Below are 12,526 nucleotides of genomic sequence, written 5' to 3'. Positions count from 1 at the left end.
ATTTTTTTATTATGAAAGAAGATTTTCTAAGGTGTTAGGACATATGTGATTCACTTGTTAGGAACATATGTCACTATTTTATGTAATTGGCTAATCTTTTGACAAAACGCACTTTACTTGCATTTGGGTAGATCTAGGATGTGTTTAATACTTCAAGAAACTGTGTTTCAAGATCAAGTATTAAAGACATGCAAGTCTGTCCAAGAAACAAGCTAAAGAAGTGCCTATCATTAAAGCTCGACAGTTAACTATCCATCGAGCTTAAGAAGCTGTTCCAGCCTCGTGGCTCGACAGCTGTTCGACAGCATCTCGACAGACAGGTATTTGTCGAGTTTTATAAAAAACAGAATTCCAATTTTGTTTTGACTCCAATTTGGTTTTATGTGTTTGGGCTTTCTTTTCTCACAACCCGAGACATATAAAAGGATTACTTTAAGGGTCGTCAAAGTGTTCACAAGTTGCACAAGTGTTGAGCAAAGTTTGTTCAAGCAAATTGTAACCGGAGACAGAATTTGCCTTAGTTCATCGTTCTTGAAGAAGTTGTTGTGTTTAAGCACCATAGGGTTTTGTGACCACGCATCTTCTTGATCTTCATCGTTAGGATGAACTGAAGAACTATACAGCCAACAACCTTCTCTAGTTGGTGATTGAAGTTGCATACTGGGATCCGCGCAATTGGTTAGTCACGTACTTGGGAGCCATGCATCAAAAGGAGAAATTGTTACTACAGAACAAGTCCAATTGGGTATTGGGGTAAGAGTTCAACTATAGGTTAGTATAAGGTACTGAGATTCTTTTACTTGTAACCGCTTGTTGTGATAATAATAGAATTTCGGGAGTGGTGACCTAAAAATCACCCGGTGGGGTTTTTGCAGTGTTGGTTTTCCCCATTCGTTAATTAATTAACTTGGCTAAATTAATTGGTTAATTTGTCACAAGGGGTTAATTCGTTTTTGGCCTATCAAGTGGTATCAGAGTAGGCACACTCTGATTAGGGTTAATCTTTGTTGTGTTTGATCCATTGACCCTTATTTGTCATGGATAGAGAACAGTCATTAATTATACCTTCTTTATTTGATGGCACTAACTATGCATACTGGAAAGTACGCATGAAAACTTTCTTGCAATCTCTAGACGAGAAGGTGTGGCAAGCTGTAGAGATTGGCTGGACCAAGCTAAAGGAAGCGTCGGCTGACTGGGATGAAGCCAAGATCAAGGCGGCAAACTTTAACAGCAGGACATTGAATGCTTTGTTTAGTGTAGTCACTAATGAGGAATTCAAGAAGATATCCTTCACTAAAACTGCAAAGGAAGTATGGATCATCCTCTAAACAACCTATGAGGGAACCAAGGCTGTCAAGGATTTGAAATTATAGAGGCTCACTACAAGTTTCAAAGAGATTAAAATGGAGGAGGATGAGTCATTTGATGAGTTCTATGCCAAGTTCAAGGACATAGTGAACTCTGCCTTCAATCTTGGGGAAACCATTCTTGAATCTAAGATTGTGAGAGAAGGGCTCAGATCTCTACCCAAAAGATTCCATGCAAAGATCACGGCGATCGAGGAATCAAAGGATATTGACAAGATTCCTTTGACAAAGCTAGTTGGCAATCTACAAACCTACGGGCTAGGGTTAACTAGAATTGGCAAATCGGGTAAAGGCAAGAGCATGGCACTGAAGGCCAAGAGCAGTGACACAGATGAGTCTTCAGATGATGAAGATTCTAAGATGAAGTCCTACATCACCAGGCAATTCAAAAAGTTTATGAAGAATACCAATGGGAAGGGCTTCGACAAGGACCGTAGGCAATCCAATTCTTCTCAGCTCAAGAGCCATGACAAAGGAAAGAAGGATGCTAAGGATGGCGGTCAGTACATTGTTCCCGCAGGACCCAAGTGTTTTGGGTGTCAAGGCTTCGGTCACATGAAACATGAGTGTCCTACATATCTCAAGAGCATTGGGAAGAGCAAGGCATTTGCTACTACCTTGAGCGACACCGAGCTTGAGGATGATTCCGACAATGAGGATGATGGAATCTTGAAAGTCTTCACTGCCACTGTTAATCTTACTGATGGGATTGTTGAAGATGTGGATGAAGAAGAGGAATTGGTGGAGTCCAAGTTTGAGAAAATGGATGATCAAGATGATATCCATATAGCTTATGAGAAATTATACAAGATTTCTGAGAAACATGAGAAACTTTATAGGCTGACCACCAAGAAGCTCAGTGATATGGAACTTGATCATGAAGAGCTTTCCACAAAGTTTGATAAGGCTAATCAAACTATTGGAGCACTGAGGTTCGAGAACAATTTCTTGGCTGAGAAGACCAAGAAGCTTGAAGCGGAGTTATTTCAAGTCAGGGCTTAATTGGAGAGGACTTCAAGTGCAAAGCTTGATGAGATGCTTAGTCTTCAGAAATCTACTTCTGATCGAACAGGTTTAAGGTATGGTCTCTCTTCTTCTAATATTGCTTCTACTAGTTCTACTGTTTTTGTTCCTCCTGCTAATAATGTTGAAATTAAGAACAATGATGTTAAAACTGATTTAGCTAGTGCGAACATAAACAAAAGGTAAATCTATCTTAGGAGCACCACCTAAGCAAGATAAGAAGGAAGCTAAAAACCCAAGGGTTAAGAAGGATAACTCTCAAAAGTCTAAATAGAAGAAGCAGCATCTTTGTCATCATTGTGGAGTTGCCGGTCATACTTGACCAAATTGCTATTAGTGGTTAACGACTCAACAGAGCAACGGCATGATAGCATCTGGAAGCCAGAATCAGCTTCAATTCTTTCTTACTCCCCTTGGAGATCTTCTCAAAGCCCTCATGTTCCTTTCAAACTTGAACGGTTTCAATTCTTCTCCCTCGTTGCCAGTTCAAGGGTTCACTCAAAGAAAAGGTTCTTTTAAGGCGTGGAAGGAAAATGGCTCCAAGTGATTCTATCACTTTTCTCTTTCTCTCTTCTTGTTTTTGTGTGAGCATTACTTGTGTGTTTTGCTTTCAAGTTTTGAGTCAATCTAGTTTTATGTTTTGTTTTGTTTAACATGTTTTTGTTTGCTTTTAGTTTTGTTTATTTTGTTTTTGATATAAAAATAAATAAATAAAATTGAAAAATCAGAAAAATACAAAAACAGTGTGTGTTTTGTGTACATTGGTACTTGTGTACCTTGGATGACCATTGAAACAAAATTTTCTAAATTTTGTATCTTTTGTAGCTTAGATGAGCATCTCTATGCACAACTAAGCAAGTGAGGTTTGTGGCTCTTGTTTGTGATGAGTAAGATTAAGTTATCTCTTGTACTTAACACTCGTATCATTCTTTTTGACGGGAAGGACTAGAAAATTCTAAGAGAAAGGCATAAATAACTATCTCACCACTGTTGCCCGCCAATCATGAAATGACATCTGTATGCTTCGGCATAACAAAAGTATGATGTCAATAACATTTGTGTGCTTCAGCATAGCAAAATTGGAATGTCAAATTCTTAACATAATTGGGTATTTCATTTCTATCTCTTATATGCACATGCATGATTTGCTTAAAAAGAATAATATGCAAAGAAAATAAAAAGCAAAAAGATCAAATGCTTTAAATATGATTGCAAGAGTGTATTCTAGGAGATGTGGGAGTTATAGGTTGTACCTTGAAGGTGATAGTCTCTATCAAACATTTATGATTGTATGTGAGTTAAAGTGATTTTCTCATATCTCAAATTGTCATAACATATTGACATATTTGCAATCTTACGATGTTTTTTACATACAACACGCATTATTCTTTGCTACTCTTAATACATGTGCAGGTACAATGTGATTTGGTCATCACAAGGTTTTACATATGTTAATGTATGCTCACTAAACTGTCTTAACTCTTTTTTTTTTAAATATAAAATTGGTTAGACGTGTTTAGTGTGTGTGTGTGTGTGTGTGTGGGATCATTGTACTTAAAATTGTTGTTGAGAGATGATTTTAAGAGCTTAAAATGTTAATTGGATCCTTGGTTGAGTTGCATGCTTGATTGCATTCATATCTGTGTTTTTCCCTTCTTGAAAAACGATTTTTAAGCAATCTCGACACCTCCTCGATAGCTGCTCGACACCTGGCTATCTGTCAAGCTCTTAAGCTTTTTCTTATCACAATCTCGACAGATCCTCGACAGCTAGGTGGATCGATCGAAAAGTTCCTGGATCATTGATAGCTTCTCAACAGCTGATCGATCGAGCTTTTCTTCTTGTGTCTTTGCTTTGTTCATCGACACCTTCTCGACAACTGCATCTATCAACGTTGTTTTTCTTAACACCTTCCTCGACAGATGTCTCGACACCTCTCGACACCTTTATCTGTCGAGAATTACTGAGGATCTATATATATGTTCTTCGCGATCCGGTTCTCATTTCCTCGATCTCTCTCAATCTGTCCGCACCTGTTCATCTCCCAAACACTCTCTCTTTCACTTCTAACCTCTTCCTCAAGCATTTTTTCGAGATTAATCTAGTTTTTCTTCACTTGGTAAGCTTTGATTCTCTCATTTTCATGCATTTCATTCTTTGAAACCTAAGTTTTTGGGATTTTTTGCAAAATTTGGAGTTTTTCAAAATCAAAGAGGTTTTTCTGCAATTTTTGGATGGGTTTTGAAGATTCAATCTTAAAAACTTCATGCATTGCATTCCATGTGCATTATAACTATATTTTCATGCATTTAGTTGTGTGTTATATATGTTGAACTGCTTGTGTACTGGTAGGTTTGGATTGGGCTGTGCCTATGATGCAATTTCTTTTGCATGTCACATGTTCATGCATTCCTCATGCATACGTACTCTTTTTTCAATATACTTGCTATATTTGAACTGTTTGGAGCTTTTCTAATTGTCTCTTTCTTCCCCCTCTCTCTCTTGTTTACGTTAGTCGTGTCTATGGCACCAAAATGTAAATCTGCTCCATCCCAGAACCTTTCATCTTCTGATCCTACCCCTTCTTCTATTCGATTCCGTGATGAGGATGCCCGAAAGGACTTCTCAGAGAACTTTTCTTGATGAGGTGTTCATTCGAAACGCCGAGTCATTTGGGCATACTTTGCCGACACTGACCTACCCGATGTCATTCACAGTCGGGGTTAGAAGTCACTGTGTGACGTCCTAGTCACATGTCCTTCCGTGCTAATTCAAGAGTTTTACTCCAACATGCATGGAATTGATTCTTCAGTACCTCACTTTTCTACTCGCGTTCGTGGTACGCGCATTTGTGTCACACCGCAGTTTGTTGCGGATATGCTCCATGTTCCACGAGTAGAGCATCCTGACTACCCCGGATGTGATCGTCTGAGGACTGTGTCCAAAGACTAGATGATCTCTACTTTCTGCGAGCGCCCGTCTGATTGGGGTGATTGTCAGTTTACACCATGTAAGGCCTTTGCTAAAGGTTCTAGATTTATTAACATGGTGATGACTTTTGTTTTGCACCCACTCTCTCACTATAACTCTATCACAGAGCCTCGTGCTCAATTTTTGCTTTCTTTGTTAGAGCACCTCACTATAGATTTTCCTTCACATTTTATTCTTTCCATTATAGATGTGTATAGGGATACGGCTACCTGTGATGAGCTTTTTTTCCCTTCGGCTATCACGCGGATTTTATGCCACTTTTCTATTCCTTTTCCCTCTTCCGACCATTTTTCTGTCATGTGTGCCATAGACGCCGCTACCATTAAACATAGCAAGGCGCAGTTTAGGTCACGGCAATTAGATTCAGCAGCTCCTCCCTCCCTTTCGGCTCCATCTCGATCTGTTTCATCCACATCCGCTGCCTCCTCTTCTTCGAGCGATGTGACACTAGGGGACATCATGGCACAGCTGCAGCGCATGGATGCTCGCCTTGATACACTCTCTATAGAGCTGTATCAGGTGAACGTTCGTGTCGGTCGTATTGCACGATGATAAGCGGCCATGGGTGGCTTTGCTCCTAAGGTGTCTCCTTAACCTCCTCCAGTGGCTTCCGATTCTAAGGATGAGGATGATGATGATGGTGATGACGATGATGCTTCTGATGATGATGATGGAGATGCTAGCTCTATCGATGAGATGTCTACTTGACACTCTTACCCTTTGTCACTTGTGACAAAAAGGGGGAGTAGTTTTAGGATATGAGAGTAGTCATTCTTAGGGAGAGAGTTAGTATAAGACATTTTCTTAGGGGGAGTGTTGATATTTTTGAGGGATGTAGTGAGGATTACATGTATTTTTTTCTTTTTTCTATTTTAGATACATTTATTCTTGTACATGGGTCTTGTGACCATTATTGACATACATTGTACTTATTTTCTTTATATGATGATGTATGTTTCTTTCACCTATTCTTGCATGTGTTGTTTCTTTTCTTCCTTTATACACATGGTTCTTTTTACTTGTATGCAATCTATTATTTTTATTTCACACAAAGATGCCTTGATGAGTTTTGTTTAAAATGTTTCAGAAATACATGTTGTCAAAGTCTACTTGCCATAAAGTCTCTTCTTGCAAAGTTTTTCAAGAGTTTGTATTAGGATAGATTTTATTGTATTCAACAAGTGAATATAAGTTGAGTGATTTATGACTTCTCTCATATCTCATTTGTTTGTTGTGCTTTTGTCACGGATTGCTAAAGGGGGAGATTATTAGGGCATATGTGATTCACTTGTTAGGAACATATGTCACTATTTTATGTGATTGGCTAATCCTTTGACAAAATGCACTTTACTTGTATTTGGGTAGATTTAAGATGTGTTTAATACTTCAAGAAACTGTATTTCAAGATTAAGTGTTGAAGACATGCAAGTCTGTCTAAGAAACAAGCTAAAGAAGTGTCTGTCATTAAAACTCGACAGCTAGCTATCCATCGAGCTTAAGAAGGTGTTCCAACCCCATGGCACGACAGCTGCTCGACAACATCTCGATAGACAGGTATCTGTCGAGCTTTATGAAAAACAAAATTCCAATTTTGTTTTGACTCCAATCTGGTTTTATGTGTTTGGGCTTTCTTTTCTCACAACGCTAGACATATAAATGGATTATTTTAAGGGCTGTCAAAGTGTTCACAAGTTGCACAAGTGTTGAGCAAAGTTTGTTCAAGCAAATTGTGACCGGAGACAGAATTTGCTCTAGTTCATCGTTCTTGAAGAAGTTGCTGTGTTTGTGCACCATAGGGTTTTGTGACCAAGTATCTTCTTGATCTTCATCATTGGGATGAGCTGAAAAACTTTGTAACCAACAACCTTCTCTAGTTGGTGATTGAAGTCACGTACTGGGATCGGCGCAATTGGTTAGTCACATACTTGGGAGTCGTGCATCAAAAGGAGACATTGTCACTACAGAACAAGTCTAATTGGGTATTAGGGTAAAGGTTCAACTGTAGGTTGGTATAAGGTACTGGAATTCCTTTACTTGTAACCGCTTGTTGTGATAATAGTGGAATTTCAGGAGTGGTGACTTGAAAATCACTCTGTGGGGTTTTTGCCGTGTTGATTTTCCCCATTCGTAAACAAATCACCGTGTCAAATTTATTTTCCGTTGCATACTTAGGTTAATTGATGATTTGTTTTTGCTACCACATGTTTGCATGTTAATTAACTTAATTATTTCACTTGGCTAAAATAATTGGTTAATTTGTCACAATGGGTCATTTCGTTTTTGGCCTATCATAAGGGACTCTATAATTTTGAACATTAAAAGAGAGATTGCAACTAAATTCTATACAAAATCCATCATATATGATTTATTGGAAATTAAAACAATAATCAAATTCCATTTTAATAAATAATTTAGTTTAAATGTACTAAGAAACAATTATTTTATGTCTTTTCTTTTGTTGATTCTTTGTTTATATATATTCAATAGACGTTTATTAGGTTGGATTCGCATAAAAAAAAAATTTATTCATGTTTGGCCCCCCTCGACTTCGAATCCTAGTTCTGTCCCTGTGTGTGTGGGTGAGCCTGCTGCCCATGAGGCCAAAAGACCACATGCAAAAGAGGTCCTATTTAACGCGTTCTCCCTGCTACCCATGGGGAGAGAGACAAAACCTTGAGGGTATAGGTGAGGTTGCTGCCCATGGGGCCAAGAGACTACATACCAAAAAAGACAATATCATGCCAATTGTGAATGGGTGGATCCCCTGACCAGTTTATGTGATAGTGTGGTATCTTTGTGATAATTTACCATAAGTTAGTTTTTATGACTTTGAAAACTATATTGTTCGTTCTCACAAACTATAGTATATAGTTTCATGATATTTATTTTAAGAAGCTGTATTTCAGTATTTAATCATTCTTGTTATATTATTATTAAAAATGATCTTGCAGTATTTAGTTGGAAATTTCTCAAACTAAAACATGCTTTGTAAATTGTTCATCATCATGAAATTTGCATTTTCCCCACCCTCATTAATTATGCTACTTATTAGGCTCTATCTCATCCCATTCATTTACAAACTTTTTCAGAGTAAGCAACGATCATTTTTAGACAGGTTTTTGTGGCTAGCAGTAGTTAGACTAACTACTGATAAAGGCTAGACTTTTGTGATCGATGGTAATATTTAGATGATGTACATCCTATAAAGTGGGCTTGACTCATTCTTTTGTATCTAATAATGGTGATGACTTTTATTCCCACTAATGGGATAAACTGATGATATGTAATTGTATTTATTCAAAACTTCATTCTTTTGTGGCCAATGGTCCTTGTAATTATTGCATAGAACTCTGACTTATTTTGGGAGTATCTTTAATGGAATTATTATGATAATTCTTGATGTGAGTACTTGATATGAATTATTTGGATTAAATTGTCAAAAAAGAAAAATCTACAGGTACCTTTGAGATGTTTTTCTCATGCTTTGGACCCTTCTGGGTTTGGGGCGTGACATACTGCCTACTGATTTCAAACATCATCACACACACACACACACACACACACATATATATATATATATATATATATAATCTAAAATATGAAACAGCCAACATTAGTGTTACTTATTGTCTTGTATATATTTGTCTTACTTTTTTTGTTATACAAATTTGTTTTTTTAATTTCTGTCATATAGTCATAATTATTAATAGTAAAATAGTAATTGGTGTTTGTAAAGTTTGTTTTATCTTACAAGTTTTTGTTTTGTTTTAAAAGCTAGTGAGTTTGTGACTCGGTGTCATATTGTCATGTCATTGTTAAGTACCATTTTTTTTTACAAGGAAAAATAAAAACAAAACAAAAACAAAGCCTTGGGTTGGCCTAAACCAACCCAATAGATGTTGATTAGGAAAAGCCTGCCCAAAATAAATAAAAATTAGCCCAATAATTTATAATTGGCCCAAAACAAAGAAAAAATTAGTTTTGTGCTAGCCAATCCAACCCAAAATTTTGAAAAATATAAAACCGAACAAACCGCACCGCATCACACCGCAGAGTATAATGCTAAAAAGGGCACAAAACCACACCAAACAGTGCCACAAATAATTCCAAATCTTCTGTACCATTATTTATGCTCCACTTTATACACCACAAATAAAAACTTGTCACATGTCCACCTATTTAATTAAATTCTAAATTTATGTCTTTCATAATTTCAATTGCCTAAAAAAGTAAATAAAACCATCGTATTCCCACTACCGCTGCCGCCACCACCAACCTTCGTCGATTGCCACTATCAAGAGCTCTAATGCCATCAACGCTACCTGTCTTGGTTGACCACTGCCAACTCACTTCCTTCGACGACAACTATCACTCTTCCACTTTGTCCCTCTCAAACCGATAGTGGCAGAATAGCCTTCACTGGTTGCCACTATCAAGAATGCTCTTTTGGACTTAAAAATGACTTTCTATTTTGGCAGAGTGTTGGTAGAGTTTCTCTTTCTCATATGAGAAACCTTTTTTTTTTTTTTTTTTTTTTTTTTTTTTTTTTTTTTTTTTTTATACAAGATAGAAATTCTACTCTAACTTAATCTAAGTGTAAGTGTGTGCGAAACTATCTCCTAAAGACTTGAACCTCAGCTCTTCCCCCCCTAGGCAAGGCAATTTAGGCCTGACCCGCAAGTACTCGACCCGGCTCGACCCTAATGGGTTGGGTTTTACTCGGCTCGATAAAGAACAGAGTCAGGTATGGGTTTTTTTTTTAAAACCCGAAGTAGGTCTGGGTCGAGTTCAGGCTTTATCAAAACCCAGCCCGAACTTGGACCCGAACCCGACTTGATTACATATGAAATTACTTAAATACCCTTATATATATATATATATTTATATATATAGTTATAAACCCTAAGGTCCCTAACTCATTTCTTCAGCTCACACAAACAAGCACAACCACACACAGCCACCTCAAACCTCAATGCCTCACTCACTCTTAATCTCACACAACTCACACGGATACGGTCTTGTCACTCTTAATCTCACTTCCTCTCAAGCACCACCGCATAAGCACCGTCAACCCAAGCTCTCAGCCTCTCACCGTCAGTCCAAGCATTCACCACCACCGGTCAAGCTCTCACTCACTCTCAATCTCATCACCAACCCAAGCTCTTACCACCTCTGTTCTCTACTTCTCTTCAAATTTTTTAGTTTTTTTATTTTAATATCGTATTCAGTTTGAGTCTCTGAGATGTTTGTTTCAATTTTTTGGTTGGTGTTTTCTACTTAAACTATGGATCTCAACCAAAGTATGTATCAATTCTAGTTATGCTAATTGTTAGTCTTGCCACTGGAATGAATATTCATTTTCGTTTTTATGCTTTTGTGAAACTACCCTGGCAGATCTGCCCTGTATCTGAATATTCATTTTCGTTTTTATGCTTTTGTGAAACTACCCTGGCAAATTTGCCCTATATCTGAATATTCATTTTCGTTTTTATGCTTTTGTCAAGGGTATCTTGGGTGATGAATCTTTATTGCTTAACATGAAGAAGCAAGGGGAAAACTTTTTTTTTTTTTTTCAGCTGTAGATTTACTTGAATATTTTTAAATACAAAAATTGGAGGTGTTTAGGTGCTAGATTAGTATGGGAAAAACTTCATTGAATGAATTGATAAGGCAGCCATCAACCTTAGCAGTTAATATTTGGGCTTCAATTCTTTTTTGTTTTTTTTTTTTTTTTGCATTGTAAATTGGGGCCAAATCTGGTTGGGCTAAACGGGGCCCACGAGGCGGGTCTGAGCCCTGCATAAAAAAAAAAAAAAAAAAAAAAAAAAAAAAAAAAAAAAAAAACCGTTTATTAAACAGGCCGAGTTTGGGTATCAGGTCGGGACTTGTGGGGCAGGTCCGGGTATGAAAAAACCCGGCCTGAAATTGGCCTGTTGCCATTCCTACCCCCCCTACAAGCACTTATACTTGTAAAGTGACTATCGCATCAAGAGTATGCGATGGTTCATATGAGAAGCCTCTATATGGTCTTTAATTTGGAATTCTCTCTGCATTCATTGAGAGTTAATTATGAATTTTGAATATCAAATTTGAATTTAATTCAGTCTTCCATTTAATTAAAACCTTCTAAGTGAGTATTTTCTTCTACGTTGACACATGGCTCTCTTTATTTAACGCTACCACATGGCTTGGACACTTGTCATTTCTTTGTGAGTTGTAGTAACTCAAAGACTTGACATGTGGCTTGATTTCATCTGCTGATTGTTCACTCTTAACACATCATTAATGGGGAATTAATTAGACCACAAATATTTGATCATGATTAATTGGACAGTGTGGATCATAAAATTTTGATGTCTACAACAATGTATTGGATCCTAAGGGGTTTTTTATTTCATTTTATTGGTTTTTTGCTAATTGATAGTTACAAGTTACAACAATGGGAGATGAGAGATTTGAAACTAATTATTCTCACAAGGAGAGCATGCAATGCCAATGAGCTAGAAGACTCTTGGCAAACTAGTGGACTAAGTTCAAGTGTTCAACCTAGTAAAAAGAAAAAATAGCACCTTGTAGTCTGACTTACAAAAAGGAGAAGAGTAATACTAGCATTCATGACACAAGTACTTATTCAGCCAGTCTCCTTGTGGTCCTGTGGCAATCCACCCCGTTTATGGGGTTTGATTTTGAGGGTTGAATCCCCTTGCTTAAACTTGGCCAAAAAAAAGTACACTCATCTTATTAGAACAAAGGGTATAAGTATCAAAAAAAAACTTTATGAGGAAGTGATGCATGCCGCCATTGCTAGCAACACATGGACAAGGCAACCTTGAGGTCGTTACATAATATGCCATTAGCTGCAATCATACATGCTATGGATAGCAACACATGTACCATGGCTAGCGGCAAATGGACAAGACAACATTTTAACTTTATGACATACAGGGTTTGCTTAAAGAGAGGATATCACAATACTATTTTTCAATTATTTGAGTCAAATGTATTGCAAAGTTATATTTGGGTCTTCATTCAAACGCTCTTTCTGTTTCCAAACTTACCACACATAGTTTTCATTCAACTTTTATAGTACATTCTATTCAAACATGTATGAATAGTTGGGAGCAAGTAAAAAGGCAAAGACA

General features: G+C 37.2%; 2 protein-coding genes across 3 annotated transcripts in view; one reads left to right on the top strand and one right to left on the bottom strand.

Annotated features, from left to right (window-relative positions):
• The window catches only part of LOC126695991 (F-box/kelch-repeat protein At3g06240-like), a 64,001-nt gene that overhangs the window by 14,734 nt on the left and 36,741 nt on the right, over nucleotides 1-12,526 (bottom strand). The window lies entirely within an intron of this gene.
• LOC126695990 (probable sugar phosphate/phosphate translocator At1g06470) overlaps nucleotides 1-12,526 on the top strand; it is an 89,963-nt gene that overhangs the window by 45,473 nt on the left and 31,964 nt on the right. The window lies entirely within an intron of this gene.

Source organism: Quercus robur, chromosome 8 (genome assembly GCF_932294415.1).
Source record: "Quercus robur chromosome 8, dhQueRobu3.1, whole genome shotgun sequence".
Lineage (NCBI taxonomy): Eukaryota > Viridiplantae > Streptophyta > Magnoliopsida > Fagales > Fagaceae > Quercus > Quercus robur.
This window is presented reverse-complemented; position numbering and strand designations above follow the sequence as displayed.